Genomic DNA, 23,525 nt, shown 5'->3' on the forward strand with positions numbered 1-23,525 from the left:
AAACAAGTTCTTTTCAAGGTGCTCTGGAGATAATTGAGATAACAAAGGGCAAGTGGTTTGATTTTCTTTGGAAAGATGGTTCTTGAGAAACTTAACATTTGATTATTGTTCCTGCATTTTCAGTGAGGAGCAGCAGTGTGGGGGTGATGCCAAATATCAATCAGGCAGCGAACAAATCAGTCATCTTCTGGGTAAGTGCACACATCAAATTAGCATTTTAGGAATGAGGCAGAGAAGGAGATTTCTAATAAGTCTCTCTCCAAAACATACACCAGCTCTCAGAGACATTTCTAACTTCTAACATTCATAGGATTTTCACAAGAAAGTTAGTAATCCTAAAACTCTCCTAGGCAAATGGCGTTTTCTCTTAGATTGTAACAATAATACTTCTGAAGAAAGCAGTAAATTTTACTTCCTTATTTTCCAATTTCACATACCCCATAGTGGTCATATGTGGGATGCTGCTGATTTCTAAAGAAAAGGCTTGTTTTAACCAGTGGAATTTTACAAGGGCGGAAACTTACAAAAGATGATTACTCAGTGAAATCAATAAGCCATCACTCACTATAGATATAAGAGCGCAAGATATGACCTTTCACCTTGAGTAGTTTAAAATGACCTAGAAACAAGAAAGGACATGCGGAGGTAATAGAAGCCTTTTTTTTTTTTCTTGTCAATTCAACTTTTATTTTTCTGCTGAAATTAGGGTAAAATTTTAAAATTATTTTTATAGTGCTGGATATCTTCCACTAATTTTCTCCAGCTTTATTGAGATACAATTGACACATAGTATTATGTAGGTTTAAGGTGCTGAATGTGATGATTGGACTCACATATATATTGAGAAATGATGACCATAATAAGGATAGATAATACATCCTTCACTTCACATAATACAATTTTTATATTTGTAGTGAGAACATTTACATGTATAACATAGTATTGTTAACTATATTCACCCTGCTGAATATTAGATCTCCAGAACTTATTCATCTTATTAGTGGAAGTCTGTATCCTTCGACTGACCTCTCCTGTTTCCCTCTACCTTCCAGCCAACCACCATTCTACTCTGTTTCTATAAGTTTGTTTGTTTGTTTTTAGATTCCATATATAAGTGAAATTATGTAGTATTTGTTTTCTCTGACTTATTCCACTTAGCACAATGTTGACCATTTTGGAGTATGCAGCTCTGACGCTTACTAATTCTGTAATCTTAGGCAAGGCCATTTCTTTAACTGTTAAGCCTCAGTTACCTTATCTGCAAAATAGGGACAGTAATAATACCAACTGGATCACAGCTACCACTATACATCAGATACTGGTAGAAAGCTGGAGATGCCATATATAAGAAGACAGTCAAGGCCCTTAATCCTATAGAGCTTATGTTATAGAAGTACTCAATAAATTGCTTGTAATTATAATTTTTTAGAATTATAAGATTGAGATTATTAAGATTACTATTATTTACACTTTTTGTTGATTGGAATTTGGTGCTATTTTTCCATACCATTTTTTCCTTAAAAAGATTTTATTTCAATAGAAATCATTTTCTTGCTTAGATAGTAATTTTTTTTTTAAACTGTTGTTAAAAGTGATGGTATGAGTAGTCTTATGGATCAAACAAACAAACTAAAAAAAAAGGTGAAATTTTCTATATAGGCCAGGCCTGGAAATTTCCTGAGTTCAAAGAATCCTGGAGAAGTATAAGGTTCTTCTCAGAACAATCTCCGAAGAAAGCATGCTTATTATTGAGTACCCAGGGAAGGCCTTGAGTAGAAAGGATACCGGAAGCGTCAAGGGGCCCTACGACTGCAGCCTCTGGAGAGACTTGGGTGGGTACACTTAGGAAGGGCCGGGCCTAGAGGTGCCCTCAGACATATGTAGTTGAGGAGACCCACTAGGAACACGACATTACATGTGCTTGCAGTGGCCCCCTCCAGTTCTCTGCTCTGAGAGGGACCCTCAAAGAGGTATACCGACCACTCGCCTGTGCAGCTTGGCATAGACCCACCCACCTCACAGCTTCTCTGTGGGGCCCAGGCAGACTTCTCTGCTTCTGAGGCATCTGGACAGTTTCATCTGGATGCTCCTACGTGACTCCAGAACCTTCTTCCCTAAGTGTGCACATCACCTCAGCTCAGTCTTTACTGCTAGAATCAAAGCTTTGAAACAGAGGACACAAGGAAAAAGACTTGACTCCCAATTCACCTCTGCGTTTATTTATTAACAGATATTCCTAATTAACCTTTTTGATAAATGAGTAAACATTCTCACAGTTCTTAAAATTTCTTAAAATGGATAAACATTCTTAGAACTTCAGAACAATAAAATTTTAGAGACTTAGGGATATTGGAGCCAATTAGTCCAACCTCCTTTGTTCAGGGCAGAGGGAAACAGGGTTTGGAGAAGGGACAGGACACTTCCAAGGACCTGTGGCTAATATCTGGTAAATCTGGGACCATGACCAGGTCCTCTGACTCCCAATCTAGTGCTCCTTCCACCTCTTGATCAATTTACAACCTGAAGCAGGAAATTTGACTATCCTTCTAATCTCCTCCCAACTTGTGCAGCTACAAAAATAGATACAATCTGGAAGCCCAGCCATGCCAAATATTGTGGCAGACTTCCCAGCCTCACTCTCCTCCTCCCCCAGCTGATGAGAAGTGGAAGCTCCATAACACTCTTGCTAGAAAAGTGAAAATTATTTCTCTTTTATTCCTTTTTAAATCTAAATTCCACTGCCTGGCCAAGTTCAAAGGCCACTTAGGATTCACTATTTGGAGAGAAGGGACCAGAGAGATCATCAGATAAACACAGTCCCCTGTTTTAGATTCTATAAATTTAAAATACAGGAAACAATTGTGAACATTTATATTTTAAAAAGACCCAGACTAATAATGAAGAAAACATGAGGTTCAGGGGAAACCTATGTGGCTACATGAGGTCTTTCTCCAAAGATGAAAGGCTAAAAAGAAGTTGAACTTATTAAAAGATTAATTTCAAATGGTGGCTGGATCCTAAGAGAGAAGCAACCTGGATACAAAAGACAAGAGCATTTGAATACAATGCAAGCTGAACTTGAGGAACTCTTTTCCTTCATGCTGACACTTGGCAGCATAATGGAAAAAAGTAGATGGGAGATATATATAGAAGGACACTCACTGCAGCATTGTTTGTAAGAGAAATTGGAAATAATCTAAATCTTCTTCCACAGGAGACTTGTTGGAATAAATTGTGGTGCATCCATATTGAGGAATATTATGCAGCTGTTTAAAAACAGAAGATTAAGCTACGTGTTCTATTGTAACATAGAATGGTGTCCAATGTACATTAAGATACTATGTAGCAAAAAAAATATAATAAGTCATGGTATTATATAGTATGATCCCATTTGATTTAACAGGAAATGTATATATTTGTATATGTGCAGAAATTTTCTAGGAGAATATGCAAGAAAATTATTTGCTGGGAAACACTAATAGGAAAAGAAGGAGAATGAGAGGCTTTTATTTGTCATCTTTCATCTTTTGGATGTGAAAGTTTTACCACGACAATAGATTCCTGCTAGTATCTTTTCTATAAACCACAAAAATCTAGTATTTTTTAAAAACCACAAAAATAATCTGGAATTGATTTTTTCTCATAAATTTTAATTTATTACAAACTCTCCCACAACATAAAAATTAATGAATATGAGAGAAATATCCAAGAGCTCTTCACCAAAACCTCTGTTTCTTCCTTCCTGAAGACTTCAGCCCTTGGACAAAATCTATCCTCCTCATCCTTGCCATCTCACCCTGTGTAACTCTGAAAGCTAACACCACGTAAAAGTTCTCAATCACATGTTTTTTTGGCCTTTTCCACTCACCCCAGATTCATTCCACATCAGCCACCAGCCTTGTTGTGATACCTAGAGCTAGAATGTGGAACTTCCTTTCTCCGGTCAGGGCCCAGAAAGCTACGATCACAAAGAACTGGCACGGGTGCTCTAGCAGGTCATCATTATTCTCTTTTTTGGTGAAAATACAGGATCAGGGAGTTTCCTTAGTGGACACTGGTGAGCTGCAGCAAGGCATTTGCCCAACTATCTGCAATATACTTTTGGACTACTCTGAATAGAGTGGATTGAAAGGGACAGGGCTACAGATTTAACAAAATGTCCACAACATGTAGGTTTCTAATGATGACAACCTGTATGGAAGCACCTAATAGTCTACAAAAGAGCCTACATTTGAACCTTTTCTTTCTTTTGTTGGCAAGGAAGAGTATTTTATTTATTTTTTTGGCCACATAAGCGGCATGTGGGATCTTAGTTCCCTGACCAGGGATCGAACCTGTGCCCCCTGCATTGAAAGTGCAGAGTGTTAACCACTGGATTGCCAGGGAAGCCTTGAGGAGGGATATTTAAAAAAAAATTTTTTTTTAATAATTTGGGGGGAGGTCATGCTTTTCTAGCTTAACCTGTTTATCAATGATTCAGAAGACTAGAAAGGCATGTTTCAGTATATACTAGTTTTTCATGTATCACACTAATTCTTCTTTCCCTCCCATTTTGTGAAAGTATTCTAACTTCTGAACTGGAAAAGGTATGAATTGGATCGTTTCTTTCCTATGTTAACAACTTGCCTGTCTCCATATCTACATACTGTGTGATTCTATTTATTCTGGAAATACTCTGGTAAAGGTAAAACTATAGAAATAGAGAATAAGGGTTAAGGTGGTGGTAGACACTATGCATTTTAAAACCCTTAGAACTATACACAATAAAAGTACAATTTTTACTGTCTGAAAGTTTTAAAATAAATTTTTAAAACTTTGCTTTTTCATTGTGAGATACCAATGTCCGTAGTAATATTAGTAAATAATGATAATAATAATAGTACATATAAAAATGAATGCTAGCTCGTCACTTCAACAGCATGTCACTGAAAGGTAAAATTCCTCTGGCTTCTTCAGTGTTGGAGTTGAAATATCTGATTGGAAATATGCATCATGTCATCTTCTGCTCCCTACTTACCAGTTTCATTCCAAACCCTGTTTTTCCCTCTCACTTCACAGTCCCAGGCCTAAATATACCAGGTTGTTTCTTGCTCCCATCAGCCTTCAAAACCCAGCTCAGCCATCAGCTTCTTAGGACTGCTGCTGCTGCTGCTGCTGCTGCTAAGTCGCTTCAGTCGTGTCCGACTCTGTGCGACTCCATAGGCGGCAGCCCACCGGGCTCTCCCGTCCCTGGAATTCTCCAGGCAAGAACACTGGAGTGGGTTGCCATTTCCTTCTCCAATGCATAAAAGTGAAAAGTGAAAATGAAGTCACTCAGTCGTGTCTGACTCCTATCGACCCCATGAACTGCAGCCTACCAGGCTCCTCCGTCCATGGGATTTGCCAGGCAAGAGTACTGGAGTGGGGTGCCATTGCCTTCTCTGGCTTCTTAGGACAGTCTTCCCTTATTCCTGATACAAATCATGCTTATTTATCTATGACCACCCCCATGATGCTGGGCTATAAATGTGTATCAATGTACCACTCACCCCCTTAGCACTTCATTAAACTGAGCTCCCGGAGGGTAGATATCACGTGTTATTTGCTTCTGAATCCCTGGAATCCAGCACAGTGCTGGGAACATAATCCAACGCTCAAAAAATATTTGAAGATAATTAAATAATTTTAAACAACTCATTTTTTTCTGACTAGGCAAACTAAATTACTAATTATGTGTTTGAGGAAGAGGGCATTTCTCCAAAAAAAAAAAAAATTCCCTAACAATATAATCATTTTCCCTTTTCCAACATTTTGTTACTACTTGGGAACAATCTCATGTATTAAGAGGATACAGTCAGCAGTAATCCATTTTATAGCATGTTTTGCAATATACAGTCCCATATTTCATTTAATCAATTTCCTTCTCGTTTGCAAGTACTGGTGTAAATAAGCTTGTTGCACCTTTATGTAGTAATTCCTAATTACTGCAGTCCCTTTTACTTAAGAGGACAAGTGCTTTTGACTTCAGCTGGGGCTTATCCCACACCCGAAAGCAAAAGGAGAGATACGGGTAGACCACACAGACTCTTGAAGGGACTGGAGTACATTTATTGTTGCAAGAATCTCAGATTAGTGTTTATGGTAAAACCCATGTGCCCTGCTCAAATACTAACAGATCTGGAGGGACTAGAGGGAGGGATTTCCCATCCCTGTATTCTGTATTCATCAGGCTGATCTCATTCCCTGGCTCCGGTAACAGGATAGGTCAAAGACATCTGGCTGTTCCAGGCTGGGATTTTGGCAATGGCTGGGATGAACCTTTGCCTCCAATGAGACTGCAGCAGGCTGGGTCTGCAAGGAGAGCTGCCAACCTTGTTGTCACACTTGCCCGAGTCAAGGCTAGACAAGAGTCTGCCTGGAGCTAGTGATGCAGGCAGATCGCTAGAAGTCTGGATAGGGTTTGAATAATGGCAAGGCCAAGGCTGAGGGCATGGGAACATGGCTTGGGGGCCCTGGCAACATCACTCATGAACACACTATCTGAAAAGAAGAGTGGCCTCTGTTACCTCTCTCATCCTCAATTTCCCTGTCAAAGACGGAGGATTAGAACCAGTGATTTCTAAGGCTCCCTTCTTGACCCTTGGCATAGGCAAAACAGCTTGGTTGCAGAGAAGTACAGGCAGGACCAGAGGGCAAGGCGGCTCAGAATTCATGGTGATCCAGACTTTGTGCTGAGATAGAGGACACAAGGTAAGAACAGCCCCCAAGGATTCTTGGATGGCTCCAGAAGCTCCCTGCTCCAATAAGCCTCTGGGAAGCTGGCTCCTGAACTGAGCAGGTTTCCCAGGCTAGCTAGCAACCTATTTACTCAGAGGATACATATTTGCCCAAGGAAAGACCTTCAGTCAGAGGTCCTTGGAGCTGCATATGAGCAATGCACTAAAGAATCCCAGGGGCAAGACAGATACTTCTCAGTCTGGTTGTCCGCTCCATGCTGGCCCCAGGCTTATTAGCACTGTCTCTCCACTTCCTTTTAAACACCAGCCCCTCCTGCCCTACCTCCAGTGTGTGTTTTGTTAGGAAACAGCATGAATGGGGGAAATACAGCAACTTTAGAATCTGAAACCCTGGATTTGAGTCTCAGCCCTGAATGTTGTGCATTTATGTGACCTTGAGTAAATTATTTTCCCTACCTATACCTCAATGTTCTTCATCTGTAAAATGGAAATTATGTCACCCATCTCTATAGATGTCTCCATGACTCAAATCAGATCACTAAATAGCTGTGCTCTGTAGACAGAAACACCAGATAGACCTAAGCCATTAGCCATGCCAAATTATTTTGGGAAATCGCTGGGGTCTAAATGATGCATAAATAAAACCAGAGCTGGAGAGAAAGCCTCTCTAGGCTCTGTGCAGACTCGCTGTCTCCTATCAGTCATCTGGCCATTCCCCTAATCCTCCCCTCCAGCCTGCAGGGCTTGGCTGTGGGGCCAGCCAGCCACTAACAGGACTGCTTGCTGCTCAGACCAGACAGTCCCCAGGGCTGCAGGCTTCTGCCTGTCAGCCTATCAGCTGGCACACTGACAGACAGGGAATCTGGCCAACAAGTGTCTAATCGAGATGGTACCAAGTCTTAAACCTGTCGATTCAGTGCAGTGAATCCAAAGGGGTCACAGGCAGCACTATTAATAAATGCCAGAGGTATGGTGGGCTACAAAACTTGGAACTTCAGGGCCATGGGGTATTATGGAAAGGTGGAGGATCTGGGGAAAAAGCGTGCCAGCATTCCTTGTGCAGAAGACAGTCCATTGAAAATGCATGAACTTTGAGGCCCAAAAGACTGGAAGACCAAGCCCTGCTCCACTATTTGATGACTATATAGCCTTGGCCAGAGCACTTCTCTGAGCCTTGGTTTTCTCATTGTACAATGGGCATTACAGTAATAATACCATCCCAGTAGCTAATATTTACCAAAGACATATTATGTGTCAGACACTGTGTTTCATGTGCTCCGTGGGTGTTACACATGCAACCTACTTCTCAGGATTCTTCTGAAGCAACTGGCTAAAGTACCCGATGAGCTAATGGACACTTGACAAAGATGAGCTTCCTCTCTGTACCCCTCATCCTTATGTCTCACAAAACCTTACTGCTAGGGAATTCCCTGGTGGTCCAGTGGTTAGGACTCAGTGCTTTCACTCCCAGGCCCAGGTTTAATCCCTGGTCAGGGAACTAAGATCCCATGTGCTGCACAGTGTGACCAAATTAAAACAAAACAAAAACCCCCAACAAACAACCAAACAAAACCTACTACTCTGGTGCTGCAATTTCTTCATTCTTTGCAAATCTGGCTTCACCACTTAGCAGCTGTGTAGCCTAAGCAGTTCCTTAACTACTCTGAGCCTCACTTTTTTTTTTAAATAAGGTAAAACAATGAGTGATGACCTCATACAGTTGTGGGAATGAAATGAGATGGAGACAAAGTGCTTAATGCAAGGGCAGCACGTAGTAAATTCTCAATGAATATTCGTTGCTTTAATGGTTATTTATCACCCCTCATATTTGTGTCATGTTTTTCACTTTATGAAGCACTTCCACATCTGTTAACTCTTTGGATTTATACTCTGTGAGGCAGACAGGGCAAGAATTATTATTCCTATTCAGCAAAGAAATGGAGGCTCAGAATTGTGGAGTGACTTACTCGAGGTCACATGGTGAATAAGAAGCGGAGACGAAACTGAAACCCAGATCTTCCTCCTCTAAGCTCAGTGCTTTGTCCCCACTAAGAAAAGGGCCAAAGCCAACCCCCAAGCTGGTCCTTTGGCCTGAAAAGGAACCCCATATGTACAGCCAGAGGTGGTTGGTGGTGGGTGAACGTCACAGCCCCAAGTGAGTCCAAAGTCTCCATGGCCACTATAAATGGAGGCCCCTCCCAGACACCAAGAAGCCCTTGGGGGATGATCCCTGGAAGGGACATAGCTCTCAGCAGAAACAATTCCTGCAGAGCTTGCAAGTCTTCTGACATTTCAGGGTCCCACAGAAATTGAATGCAAAGTTACATGCATAAGTACACTGGGTATTTTTCTGGGTAGGTGGTCCAATGCTTTTATCAGATTCTCAGAAGCATCCCTGACCCACAGAAGGGAAAGAACAGTTGTTACAAGCTGCAGCCTTGACTTTCATACCTGAATAGCCCTCTTCCAAGTCCTGTTCCCTGAGGGTGGCTTCTGTGAACCATGGCCATGACCAAAAGAAATAGCCACTAGCCTCTGCTTGCCTTGCCTGGTATGGCCTTTATTTTCTTCTTGTCTAGATTTACCAAATTTACTTTAGTGAGTAGACAGTACCTTTATAGTCACTCTAAAACAACCAAGTTTTTCTTTTTTTTTTTTAATCCTAAATCCATCATTTAACCCAAGAAACAAGAGTTAACATAAACAGGGTTTACCACTTTGTCTCAGCAAACACAATTTAGATGTGCTGTTTCTAATGAAAACCAAAACAGAGCAAATAATTAAGTTAAGAACAACAGCATCAATTTAGTAGTTTACCAATTAGCAATTCACTCCAACATGTTTTGAGTAAACGCTGAGCTCACAGAACACCATGCTTAGTGCTTCTGGTTTAATTGGCCTCTCTGCAATACTCAGCATGACTGGCCTCTGTCGTCAACACCACCACCTTCCCTTGGTCTTGGTGACGCACACTTCTCTGACTACCTGTGGGCTCCTTGTGCATGTTCTTGGGTATGTTCTTCTTCCTCTGCCCTCTCCTAGATATTAGCTCTGCCTATACACTTTTGTTTTCTAGCCGGCTGTCTCCCTGATGACTTCATTGGCTTCCACAACTTTGTTTACCATTTCTATCCTGATGATTCCCAAATCTGTAACCTTGGTTATTCTATCAATACTAATTTTGCTCACTTGGATGAGGACAGCAGCCTTCTAACAGGTGTCTTGTCTCCATTCTTGCCTGCTTTGATCTATTCACGCAGCAGTCAGAGTGACTTTCCCAATATGCAAACTAGATCATGGTGTAGGCAGAGAGGTGGGGGTCACAGATAGAAGACCTCGTAAGACATTCTCAGATGTTTGAAACTTACCCTGAAGGCACTGGGGAGCCACTGAAGAACTGTGCACAGAGTAACTATGATCTAGTTTGTGTTTTGGGAAAATCACTCTGGCCTTTGGCCAGATCTATTTCTTTTTTGACCTGATTGTGGAGGCCATTTTGCGGTGATTAAAAATATATATGAGTTTATTCTTCTTTCCACTTAGCTCTTTACGTATTGGTTATACAGAAATGTAGAGGTTATAGAGGGGCAAGACACTTGTTAAAAAGAGTTTAGAATCAAACAAATTCAAGGAGAACTGAAGGCTTCTCTTTTCATCTCTTTATTGTATGTTATGCTCTGGGTGCATGCCTTCCTCAGCATAAACACACAATCAACATGCCTAGCTCAGCGTTCTCACTCACAGGCTCCTCTGTGCCTTGAATTCTCTCTCCCAGCCTCCATACCCAATGGTTCTCCAGGAAGCCTTCTTGATCTTTCTGGCTCTCTTTGGATACATGTACCTCAGGACTCCTAGTTCATGGGCCATGTACATGTACCACCTCTTTTGCACTTCCCACACATAACTCAGGTTTTGATAAAATTTTTCATGTAACTCAGTGCTAAAGAATCCTCCTGCTAATGCACAAGATGTAAGTTTGGTCCTGGATCAGGAAGATCCCCTGGAGGAGGAAATGACAACCCACTCCAGTGTTCTTGTCTGGAAAATCCTATGGATAGAAGAGCTTGGGAGGCTATAGTCCAAGGGGTCGCAAAGAGTCAGACATGACTGAGCATATATGCTTATACATGATAAAATTTTTCATATGAATCTGCTATGTTTCTCCAGACAAGGCTTTCCTGTGTTTTGTTCACTAAGTACTCAGGAAATTTTGGCTGAATCAATAAGATCATCCAAGATCCAACCCTTGAGGGCAGCTTTACTCTGGGATTTGAATCAAGGTTTCTTTTGCAGCTAACCCAGAGCTACCAGCTATTATCCATAGATCATCTAAACAAAGTCACCCTTCTAGACATTCACATTGGATGGCATCACCCATTCAAGTCTGAACAAACTCTGGGAGACGGTGAAGGACAGGGAAGCCTGGCATGCTGCAGTCCATGGGGTTGCAAAGAGTCGGACACGACTGAGCAACTAAATGACAATAAGAAAAAAGAATGTGGAACTGATGGGGAGGAGTCCTGGGTGCAACTCCAATCTCATTCATCGCTGATTCAATGAGTCATGTCATCTCTTGCAAAAATAGTTTGTTTGTTTTTTTCCCAACTGCAAAATAGTTATTGTTGCTCTTCACAGGTTGTAAGGCTTGGAGGAAGTAGTATATACCCAAAGGAGCTTTGCAGACATGTTAAAACAAAAAGTAACTTTGTGCTTGTGTGAATATTACCCTTTTCTTTTTCTATTTACAGGCATCACTATTTTTCTATTCTCTTTCCATTCATGTCTGACCTTTCCATAACAGTGCTATTCACCATAGTGCAAGATGCTCTTGCCTACAGCAAACAGCAGTCTTTAAGTTCAAATTTTATAACTGTAAATGGAGTCATTCAAAAATACCAGGGTCAGGACCATGGCTGGCATCTACAATGAGAGTCCAGAAGGAGTGATATAAATCAAATGACCTCTCTTATTATAGAAAATCAATATGCCCTGGAGGGATTCGTCTTAGCAAATGAAATTTGCTAAGGTGGTGACAATAAAAGGGGATGTGCAAATGGAATTGGTGAAAATTATACTGAGTATCCTGTGAAAAGACCCAGTGTTTATCTCCTTTTTTTCACAATACTGCCAGCACACCAATATCTTGCATTTTCTTATCTACGGCCAAGTGAGTAAGGCCTGGTCATATAAATACAGCATAGATCCTTCATCTTTCTACCATTTGATATGTAGAATTTATATAATGTAAGTATTTATCTTATCTCTTGATTCTAGATATGGGAGAGCTCATATATGTGTCTGAGAGACATATCCTTGGTGCCAAGACATCAGGAGGACCAGATCTATGTGGAACTTTCCTGGGGCTCTTGTATAATGCAGTGTGCCCAGAGTCCAGAAGAAAATATTATTGCGTGAGAACCTGAAAGACAAACATCTCTGAAATGGGGGCAAAGGTCACAGTGACAGCTTGTTATCCCCATCTCTCCTACAATTACCACGTGTCATGGGTGGAGTGGCATTGAACCTAGAAGTAAACAGGAAATTTTGCTATAGGCTATGACTTCTCTGCTCTCCTGCTATGCCTCCTTCTTAACCACAGTCTGTCAAGTCAATCTTGAACAGCCAAGTGCCTTCTACCTTAGAGTCCTTGCAACTCCTTCTCTACATTTTAACCCAGTAGAGCACTTATAGATGATCTTTTTCTGGTTGGTTCCTTTCAGACTGTTAACTTCTTAAGATTAGCTACCCAATGGACTGACTATACAGTTCATGGAATTCTCCAGGCCAGAATACTGGAGTGGGTAGCCTTTCCCTTCTCCAAGGGGGTCTTCCCAACCCAGGGATCGAACCCAGGTCTCCCACATTGCAGGTGGATTCCTTACCAGCTGAGCCACAAAGGAAGCCTGAATTAGCTACAGATGTTAGATTTGACTTCCCTATCAAATAATGCACTGCAGGCCTAAGGCAAGGGAGGCACCAGATTCCTGGGACACTGCCCTTGTTAAGACTTCTGAGTATCCAGGTCCCTGATTTCTGAAAGGGAAAACTGGACACACTGTACACATATCCTCTGCAATATGCTGATAATCCTGTGAGATTCTCTCATCAGATGAGAGCTCAGTCTGGTACTTTAGAATAATATACTTTCTTTGTCACTAAATCAGAAGTGCAGCTGAGAAGAGCCTAGAGTTGAGCTTGGCTGTAGGCTCAGCACGGGTGAGCAGTGGCATGGCTGCTTAGCAAGTCTACAGCAATGTAGGCAGCCTTGGCAAATGAGAAGGGGCCAAATTAATGGGGGGAAGTGGGCAGCCCCATTCTAGCCTGTGCTAGTCAGTCCACAGGTGCATTACCACACTCCCCATTACAAGTCCCTTCATAGAAGACAAGTAACCTGAGTCCACAATGGGAAGAGGAGCAGGGTGGATAAATGGTGGGGCACAGAACAGACCTGAAGAAACTGGGAATCTGAGCTTACAGGGAAGAAGGCATGTGAGGCCCTCTAAGAGCTGCCTCCAAATATCTGAAAGGTTGTCATTTGGAAATAAGATCAACCACGATCTATATGAAAACTAAAACCAATGGCTGAAAACAAGCTGATTTTCACTCAATGTTAAGTGCTCCTTTCCTAACAAGCAGAGCTGGCTATCAGTGGAAAAGACTGCCTCGTGAAGGAAGGTGGCCTCTGCCAGTGGGTGTTCAAGCAGAGATTCAATAACAAGCCGTTAAAAGCATGATGGTCTGTGAGATTCCAACTTGTGCGACTCAAAGCTAATGGCATCCAATGGCCATCTCAATTCCACAAAGTTTTGATGCCAAGAGAGAGTATAGAACCTAGTTCCAAAAAGCAGCCCTTCCTGCCACCTCCCTCTCTGTTCCCAGCACACTAATTTTCTCTCCTTCAGTGCTGGTAGGAAGCAGGACTCCATGAGAGATGGTAAGTGAGACAAGGCTCTGCCCAGCCCTCTCAGCATGATTGGCAATTAGCTGGACTCCAGCCTTCCAGGACTCACAAGCTCACAGCAGGTCATGATATTCCACTGGTGCTTATTTAGAACCCAAGGAAGGAGACAGCCACAGGTAGCAGGGGCTTAATTCTGAACCCATGCTAACCAAACATTAACATTTGCATTTAAAAACAGGAGCAGGAAAAAGAGCAATGAAAACTCTACTCAATTAAAGCTGTTTGCAAATGCAAATATGCCTGACACAGAAGAGAAAGGGACTCCTGAGTGGCCACCCCTCTCTGTTGACATTTGTGACCAGACAGAAGAGGGGAGTGTATACATACGCCGGAGGAAGAAGAAATTGGAGTGGGTGGAGGAGTGGAAGATGAGGAGGGACAGAAAGATAATTTTGTTCTATACCACGAAACCTATAATTTCATTCTGACATGAAAATTAGCTCTGTAGCTAATTAGCTTTCTAATATCATTTGCTGCCATAGAAAGGATAAAAGTTTATGAATTTATGAACCTACCTGAAAAAGAAAAAAGGGCTGCAAGTTTGCAAGAGGGGATTAGCTGATTCAAATCACAGGAGCCATTTTAGGAGATTAGGCCTATCATTGCCTTTGTGCCCAGAAGAGCATCTAGGAGCAGGCCTCATGTTGTGTCTGTACACCATCACCCTCAGTGGCTGGACTGGCTTCTCCGAGGAGCCCTCCAGTATTTGGAAAACCCTGATGTTAAAGGTCTCCTTGTACAGTGGAAGACTCTGTGCTCTGCAGCACCACACCATTGGTCCTAAATGTGGCCTCTTGAGCCTCTGAGCACACTTGCCCTCCTGCTTCCCAGGACCAGCCTACTGTGACTTGAAGTAATTTATGAATCAGGCCATAAGTCCACCTGGCAGCTGGCCCGCTTACCCTATCAAACATCTTCCCTTCACCTCTTTGGACTGTTCTAGACCACTTGGCCTTCCCTACCAAGATCACTGTGATCCAATTAGATGTAGAACCTTCTAGAACTTCCAGAACTCAACCTGGCCTTGAGAAATATCTCTCCTATTTTTATTTTCCTTAAAATATAATTATTGTATGTCAGCAAGATGGCAGACTATGAAGTTCTAACTCTCATGACTCCCATAGAAACACTGATACTAACAACCACTCATGGATGAGAGTACCTTTATTAGAGTCTAAGAGTATAGCAGAGGTTTCAGCACCTGGGTGGAGCATAAAATCCAAGAATGGTGCATTGTGTGTCAGAAGAGCCATTTTCCTTTATCTATGCCAACCCTAACCCACTCCAGTGTTCTTGCCTGGAGAATCCCAGGGACGGCGGGGCCTGGTGGGCTGCCATCTATGGGGTCACACAGAGTTGGACACAACTGAAGCAACTCAGCAGCAACAGCAGCAGCATGCCAACCCTTCCCCAAAGTGGCACAGTTCAGGGCCAAGAGAGACCCCCATGGCCCATGGTTTTTCCCACAAGGGAAAGTGAAAGTGAAGTGAGCATCCAGCTTCCCCAGCCTTGCAGGGCACTGCCCAAGATGCCCACTTCTAGCTCATCCCACCCAGAATACCGAGGGGATGGGCTCAGCTGACTCACCTGGGAAAAGCCAGAAGCAGAGAAATGGTGCGGGGGCTCAGAGCAACCAGCATGCATATCTTGACAACCACCCACAGATCCTACTAACTAGCTTGCAGTCTTCAATAAGAGCCCTAGAATAGATCAACAAAACTATTGTTGGTTTTGTGAAAAGATAAAATTGACAAACCTTTAGTTAGACTAAGAAAAAAGACTCAAATAATTAAAATTATAAGTGAAAGATGAAACAGTAAACTGATTCCAGAAATACAAAGGATCATGAGACTTCTATGAACAATTATACATCAACAAATTGGGTAACCTAGAAGAAATAGGTAAATTCCTAGACACATGAAGAGAGTGTGATTAGTGATACCAAGATTGAATCATAGAGAAATAGAAAATCTGAACAGGCCAATAACAAGCAAGGAGGTTAAATCAGTAATCAAAAACCTCCCAACTAAGAAAAGTCCGAGACTAGACAACTTCACTGATGAATTCTACCAAACATTTAAGGAATTAATGCCAATCTTTCTCAAAATCTTCCAAAAATTTGAAGAGAAGGAAACACTTCCAAACTCATCTTACAATGCCAGCATTATACTAAAGCCAGACGAAAAACTTTACAAGAAAAGAAAACTACAGGCCAATATCCCTAGTGAACACTGACGCAAAAATCCTCAAGGAGATACTAGCCCACCAATTCAGTTCAGTTCAGTTCAGTTCAGTCACTCAGTCGTGTCTGACTCTTTGCGACCCCATGAATTGCAGCACGCCAGGCCTCCCTGTCCATCACCAACTCCCGGAGTTCACCCAGACTCACGTCCATCGAGTCAGTGATGCCATCCAGCCATCTCATCCTCTGTCCTCCCCTTCTCCTCCTGCCCCCAATCCCTCCCAGCATCAGAGTCTTTTCCAATGAGTCAACTCTTCGCATGAGGTGGCCAAAGTACTGGAGTTTCAGCTTTAGCATCATTCCTTCCAAAGAAATCCCAGGGCTGATCTCCTTCAGAATGGACTGGTTGGATCTCCTTGCAGTCCAAGGGACTCTCAAGAGTCTTCTCCAACACCACAGTTCAAAAGCATCAATTCTTCGGCCCTCAGCTTTCTTCACACTCCAACTCTCACATCCATACGTGACCACTGGAAAAACCATAGCCTTGACTTGACGGACCTTTGTTGGCAAAGTAATATCTCTGCTTTTCAATATGCTATCTAGGTTGGTCATAACTTTCCTTCCAAGGAGTAAGCGACTTTTAATTTCATGGCTGCAGTCACCATCTGCAGTGATTTTGGAGCCCCCAAAAATAAAGTCTGACACTGTTTCCACTGTTTCCCCATCCATTTCCCATGAAGTGATGGGACTGGATGCCATGATCTTCGTTTTCTGAATGTTGAGTTTTAAGCCAACTTTTTCACTCTCCTCTTTCACTTTCATCAAGAGGCTTTTGAGTTCCTCTTCACTTTCTGCCATAAGGGTGGTGTCATCTGAATATCTGAGGTTATTGATATTTCTCCCGGCAATCTTGATTCCAGCTTGTGTTTCTTCCAGCCCATCGTTTCTCATGATGTACACTGCATATAAGTTAAATAAGCAGGGTGACAATATACAGTCTTGACATACTCCTTTTCCTATTTGGAACCAGTCTGTTGTTCCATGTCCACTTCTAACTGTTGCTTCCTGACCTGCATACACATTTCTCAAGAGGCAGCTCAGGTCGTCTGGTATTCCCATCTCTTTCAGAATTTTCCACAGTTTATTGTGATCCACACAGTCCAAGGCTTTGGCATAGTCAATAAAGCAGAAATAGATGTTTTTCTGGAACTCTCTTGCTTTTTCCATGATCCAGTGGATGTTGGCAATTTGATCTCTGGTTCCTCTGCCTTTTCTAAAACCAGCTTGAACATCAGGAAGTTCACGGTTCACATATTGCTGAAGCCTGGCTTGGAGAATTTTGAGCATTGCTTTACTAGCGTGTGAGATGAGTGCAATTGTGCGGTAGTTTGAGCATTCTTGGGCATTGCCTTTGTACAATAGCACCCCAAAAAAAATACTTAGGAGTAAAATTATCCAAGGAGGTGAAATATCTATACACTGAAAACTATAAAACACTGATGAAAAAGATACAACAATCCCAGTTCTGGTTATATATCCAAAGGAAATGAAATAAATATCTTGAGACATCTGCACTCCCAAGTTCATTACAGCATAATTCATAGTAGTCAAGATACGGAAACAACCCAAGTGTTCATTGACAGATGAAGGGATAAAGAAAATGTGGTATATATATTGCATATATAATATATAATGTGATTACATATATATATATGATATTATTCAGACATAGAAAAGACCAAAATTCTGCCACTTGTGTCAACATGGATGAGTCTAGATGGCATTATACTAAGTGAAATAAACCAGACACAGAAAGACAAATGCTATATGATCTCATTTACATGTGGAATCTAAAAAAGTCAAAATTCATAGAAACAGGGAGTATAACAGTAGTTGCCAAAGGTTGGGAGCTGGGGAAAATGGGGAGGTGTTGGTCAAAAGATATAAATTTTCAGTTAGAAGATGAATCAATTCTGGGGCTCTAACATACAGAATGGTGTTTATACTTAACAATATTGTATTGTACACCTGAAATTTTCTAAGCAAGTAAACATTAAGTGCTCTCACTAGAATAAAAAGGAAAAAGGTAACTAAAGTAGGTGATGGATGTGTTAAGGAGCTTGGTGTGGTAATCATTTCACAATGCATATATATACCAAATAACATAATTTAAAAATAAACAAAGCTTGAACAGACATTTTTCGAAAGAAGACATACAAATCACCACCAGGTTCATAAAAAGATGGTCAACAATACTAACCATAGATTGGAAATGAAAACCACAAAGAGATGAGATAGCCTCACATCTATTAGAATGACTATTTTTTTAAAAAAGATAAATGCTAGCAAGAACATGGAGAAAAGAGAATCCTGGTACACTATTGGTGTGAATATAAATTGGTATACAATGGTAGAAAACAGAGTGGAGTTTTCTCAAAAAATTAACAAATAGGACTACCAAATGATCTAATACTTTTACTTTTGGGTATTTACCCAAAGGAATGGAAATCAAGATCTTGGGGAAATACCTGCACTTCCACATTCATTGCAGCATTATTTATAGTAGCCAAGATATGGAAATAACATACGTGTCTATTGATGAATGAATATGTAAAGAAAATGTGATGTATATATAATATGACGTAAAGAGTTGTGTCTGACTCTTTGTGACCCCATGGACTGTGGCCCGCCTAGCTCCTTTGTCCATGGGATTCTCCAGGCAAGAATATCGCTGAGGAAGATTCTCCAAGGAATCTTCCTAGCCCAGGGTTTGAACCCATGTCTCCTATGTTTCCTGCAGTGCCACCCAGGAAGCCCTCATATTATATTTTACACACGCACACACACACACACCCACAACGGAATAATATTCAGTCTTTAAAAAGAAGGAAATCCAGCCATTCACAAAACCATGGATAGACCTGGAGCACATTATCCTAAGTGAAGTAAGCCAGACACAGAAAGACAAATACTGTGTGATATCACATGTATGTGGAACCTAAAACAGTCAGTCATAGAAGCAGAGTAGAATGGTGGTTGCCAGGAGCTGGGAAGAGAAGGAAATGAAAACATGACAGTTAAAGGGTGCAAAGTTTCAGTTATATAAGTAAATCTGGAGATTAAGGAGGAGAAGGGGACGACAGAGGATGAGATGGCTGGATGGCATCACTGACTTGATGGACGTGAGTCTGAGTGAACTCCGGGAGTTGGTGATGGACAGGGAGGCCTGGCGTGCTGCGATTCACGGGGTCGCAAAGAGTCGGACACGACTGAGCGACTGATCTGATCTGATCTGATCTGATTGTGACTAGGTTAACAATATTCTTTTGTATACTTAAAATTTGCTAAGGAGGTAGATCTTATATTGGGCTTCCTGGTGGCTCAGTCGATAAAGAATCCAACTGCAATGCAGGAGACCTGGGTTTGGTCCTGGGATTGAGAAGATCCCCTGGAGGAGGGCATGGCAACACACTCTAGCATTCTTGCCTGCAGAATCTCCATGGACAGAGGAGCCTGGCAGGCTGCAGTCCATGGGGTTGCGAAGAGTCAGACATGACTGAGCAACTAAGCACAGCACAACACAGATCTTATATTAAGTATTCTTACCATAAAATAATAACAATAATAAAAACTGAGTGGGAGGAAACTTTAGGAGAGGATGGATATGTTTTTAGCCTTGATGGTTTCCTGGGTAGAGCTTTTTACATGTCAATCAAACCTCAATAAAGTGTTTTTTATATGTATATCATTATAGTCACATTTACTGAGCACATATTCTGGGCCATTTCATTTAACTTTTGCAGAAACCCTAGGAGTTAGATGTTCGATTATTATTTCCACTTAACAGTTGAGAAAACGGAGTCTCAGAGATGCTAATTTACTTGCCAAAGGTTGCAGACCTGGTAAACTCGATAGCCAGGATTTTGAATCCCAGACTGTCATTTATTACTAGTATCACTACCTTATATATGCAGGACCTTTCACAGTTCATTGATTATGACTGCTATTACTCTGTGAATTCTCTCAGTCCCCCAATGTGTGTGAAGAATGTGAGCCTCATAGAGATAAAGTGCCTGCCCCCATCCACAGATGGCAATCAGTGGTTCTGGAGTTGGAACCCAGACTTTCTGTTCATGATCTCTTTACCACAGCATGCTGACACACCTGCTAAATATTTTGCCCTAAAATTGTTTTATTATGACCTCTATAAACACAACCAAAAACATTAACAAGTGAGATTAACACAGAAATATTGAATGATTGACTGTATTTAAACATTTTTTAGACGCTTTTCCATGGGCCCCTAACATAAGACGCTTTTCCATGGGCCCCTAACATAATTTGATTCCAAGGCTTTCTACACACAGATAGATATCAGCTCCTGGTCACATATAAACACCAAGTTCTGGGTCCAAATGATTTCAGTCTAAGACCCCTGGGGATGAGAATCCTTCAAAGCAGGCCATGAAGCTATAGAACCCTGCCCAGCTCCCCACCCATACAAAGCATTTTCCTGCCATCCCTCCTTCCTGGTCCTCTCCCATTTGGAGCCTGGTTTTGCCCCATGACTACAACTCCCAGCCTGACACCCAACCTAAGTTCTCCTGGGCCGGGGCCCATTAACAATTCCTTTTTGGCCTCCCAACCAGATCTGGACACTGTGCAACATGCTCCCTATAATCTGTCCCTACTCCTTCCCATATTTCTTGATACCTATAGTTTGTAGTGAACTCAACCCCATACAAGACACTTTAAAGAATAATGTCATCCATTTATCTGATAAAGTCCACAATACATAGAACCCCCAATGAGTAAAAGTGGACCCTTAGTAACAGACATTAAAGCTGTTACAAAAAATATCATCAGAGAGCACCAGGCTGAGGGGTGGGATCTTGGGGGTGTGTGGGAGAGAGGCTTAAGAGGGAGGGAATATATGTATACTTATGGCTGATTCATGTCGTTGTACTGCAGAAACCAACAGAACTTTGTAAAGCAACTATCCTCCAATTAAAAATAAATGTAAAAAAATAATAAAATATCTATATCAAATTACCACTCTCCTTCCAACTATCATTATGAATTAAGAGTTTCTTAAATGATTACATTCGCTAGTTGTAACAAATTTATTTTGGGAGGTCTTAAAGAACAAATCTGAAGATGAATCATGTAATGCTCCCTGATACTGAAATTGCTAAACTTCTCACAGAATTTGAAAAGCAAATTTACTTTTGAAACATCTTCCAGTTTATGGGTCTTTGGGGACTGATTGCGAGTGTTACGTGGCTACTTCTATAAAAAGGTTTGTGATATCCAATAATAGTACTCTTCAAGAATAATTAGCATCTTTAGAACAGGATTCATGAATATTACTCATCACATGGAATCCAACGAAGGCACAGTCAAGGAAATGATACTTGGTTGATATCCAAACATAGCCAGAGCTGGCAGTCTGGTTTGCAGCCTCAGTAGTCTAAGCAAGGAGTAGAACAGGACACAAGGAGGCATGGGAGTGAATACTTCCCATCTGCGTGTCTCTGAGTGTGTGCATGACTTGTGTCCAAGTCTTCTGTGATGCCATGGACTATAGCCCGCCAGGCTCCTCTGTCCATGGGATTTCCCAGGCAAGAATACTGGAGTGGGTTGACATTTCCTCCTCCAGAGATCTTCCTGACCCAGGGATCGGACTCCCGTCTCTTCTGTCTCCTGCACTGGCAGGTGGCTTCGTTAGCACTGCACCACCTGGGAAGCCGAAATACTTCCCACGCATTCCAAAGACGTGACCCCTAAGTTCAGTTTTTCATGCCAATAATGTCCCTTAAAAAGCGTGTAGCTTAATTATAACGAGTGCATCCAGTTTTGATGCCTTTATGTCTTATCTAAGAATACTCCCCACTTTCCATTTTATGTGATATCTATTACACAGTTGAGCTTCACTCTTTTTTGGTATAATTTCCATCTTTTAAAACTTGTGGGGAGGCTCTACTTCCCTCACAAATGAACAGAGTCCCTGATCTCCAGACAGCCTCTCCTTTTACCTCCCTGCTCTGTTAAACCTGCCACTCCCTTCCTTAGTCCCTCCAAAGTGGGTTCCACCTGAAGCAGACTTGCTATCCTATTCTTTACATGAGTCCTCCACTCCTTTCTCCACATATTTCCCTCCCACTTCTTCATTTCCTCTACGGACCATACTTGTAGCTGACACACCTAAGCCCATTCTGGCACGCTGTCCTCAGGAAGAACTCCTTTGATCCTGCTGTTTCCTTACTGAATCTGGTATTTAGTCTTAATTATTTTGTTTGTTTCATCTCATTCTTTACACTTCACACAATTCCTCCTGACAAGCATCATCTTGGGTTCTCCCATCAATCACTTTTTTTTTAACAGCTGTGAAATGTATGTTTATTGTTACTTCTGACCCATTCATTGTACAACTAATCCAGCAAAAATTACCAGGAAAATTTTACATTATTTATTCAGGACTGTGGTTTCTCAAAAACTTTGAACTTGGGGTCTTCAAATATGAAGTTAGGGAAAGTGTTCATGTCTCCTTTACTATATATTTGGTCAAGCTTAAAAAGCTCCCTGTCCAGTTCTTGCTGATACTCTGGGTCAGCATCAACAGGTCCTCCAGATGTCTGTCACCTAGTTCTATATTCTCTGATCTTGTCCATGAAGAATTACCGTACAGATCAAGTTCCTTATTAGATGCCACTGCTGTTACACCTGTGTTCCTCCTCAGAGAGACTGAGACTGCAGACTGAATGACAGTGGACCTGAGGAGCCTCAGAAGAATCATGGTGATCCTGTTACTTGCATTCAATCCCAAGCTGCCAGAGCCGCCACTGCCGCCACTCTGTTACCATCAATCACTTTAGAAATACAATGGAAAGGAGGGTGGAGTGGGAAGGATGGCTTTTGAGAACTTGAATGCAAATGGCATTGCTAATAAGCTGTGCTACCTATGGAAAATTATGTAGCATCTCTGTACCTCTATGGGCTTCCCTGGTGGCTCAGATGGTAAAGAATCTGCCTGCAGTGTGGGAACCTGGGTTCGATCCCTGGGTCAGGAAGTTCCCCTGGAGAAGGGAACGACAACTCACTTTAGTATTCTTGCCTAGAGAATTCCGTGGAGAGAGGAGCCTAGCGGGCTTCAGTCCATGGGGTTGCAAAGAGTTGGACACGACTACGTGACTAACACTGAGCCTCTATTTGATGTAGAGGTTTGTAGAAGAGAGATTATTACCCCATTAACCAGGGGTGGAATACAATGATCATGAAATGATGAAAGGGAAGGAGTTCCATAAACTACAAAGAACTGTTCAGAAGTAAACTGCTGTTCTCCTAGCAACATCTCTGCAGCTGTTAGCAGCTGTATTCTTCCACTGACAGAATCAATGTTCTCTTCTGTTGATAACTTACTCCTGAGAGACCTGGCCTAGTGACCTGTTTTAGTTCCACAGAGGTGAATCTGGGCCTTCCTTCACTGCAGCTGAAAATCTTAGTGTGCTAGTAGTCCACCACATAGATAATTTCTTAAAATGCCCCATGGCACATCTCAGTCCTTCTCAGTCCCTGGAGAAAAGCACTTGGTAAGTGGTTAAACCGAGCCATCCTCAACACCTTGCCAGTTTACACATGTCTAGAGGCAAAAGAGTAGTGCAGGCTT

General features: G+C 41.8%; 1 long non-coding RNA gene and 1 pseudogene across 4 annotated transcripts in view; both read right to left on the reverse strand.

The window, feature by feature from the left end:
• The window catches only part of LOC147367244 (uncharacterized), a 527,308-nt gene that overhangs the window by 164,226 nt on the left and 339,557 nt on the right, over positions 1–23,525 (reverse strand). For 2 of the 3 annotated variants that reach the window (XR_015169966.1, XR_015169964.1), the window contains one exon: positions 15,265–15,377. The exons of the other annotated variant lie outside the window; for it this stretch is intronic. This is a non-coding gene — a long non-coding RNA (uncharacterized LOC147367244). The remainder of the gene's footprint in view (positions 1–15,264; positions 15,378–23,525) is intronic. 3 annotated transcript variants of the gene reach the window in all.
• Positions 21,978–22,719, reverse strand: LOC147367245 (ATP synthase peripheral stalk subunit F6, mitochondrial pseudogene; annotated as a pseudogene). The gene has a single exon (XR_015169962.1). The product of XR_015169962.1 is annotated as an ATP synthase peripheral stalk subunit F6, mitochondrial pseudogene (transcript).

The sequence above is a fragment of the Bos grunniens genome, chromosome 8 (genome assembly GCF_055505025.1).
Source record: "Bos grunniens cultivar Pamir isolate PY7600 chromosome 8, Bosgru_T2T1.0, whole genome shotgun sequence".
In the NCBI taxonomy this organism is placed as follows: Eukaryota; Metazoa; Chordata; class Mammalia; order Artiodactyla; family Bovidae; genus Bos; species Bos grunniens.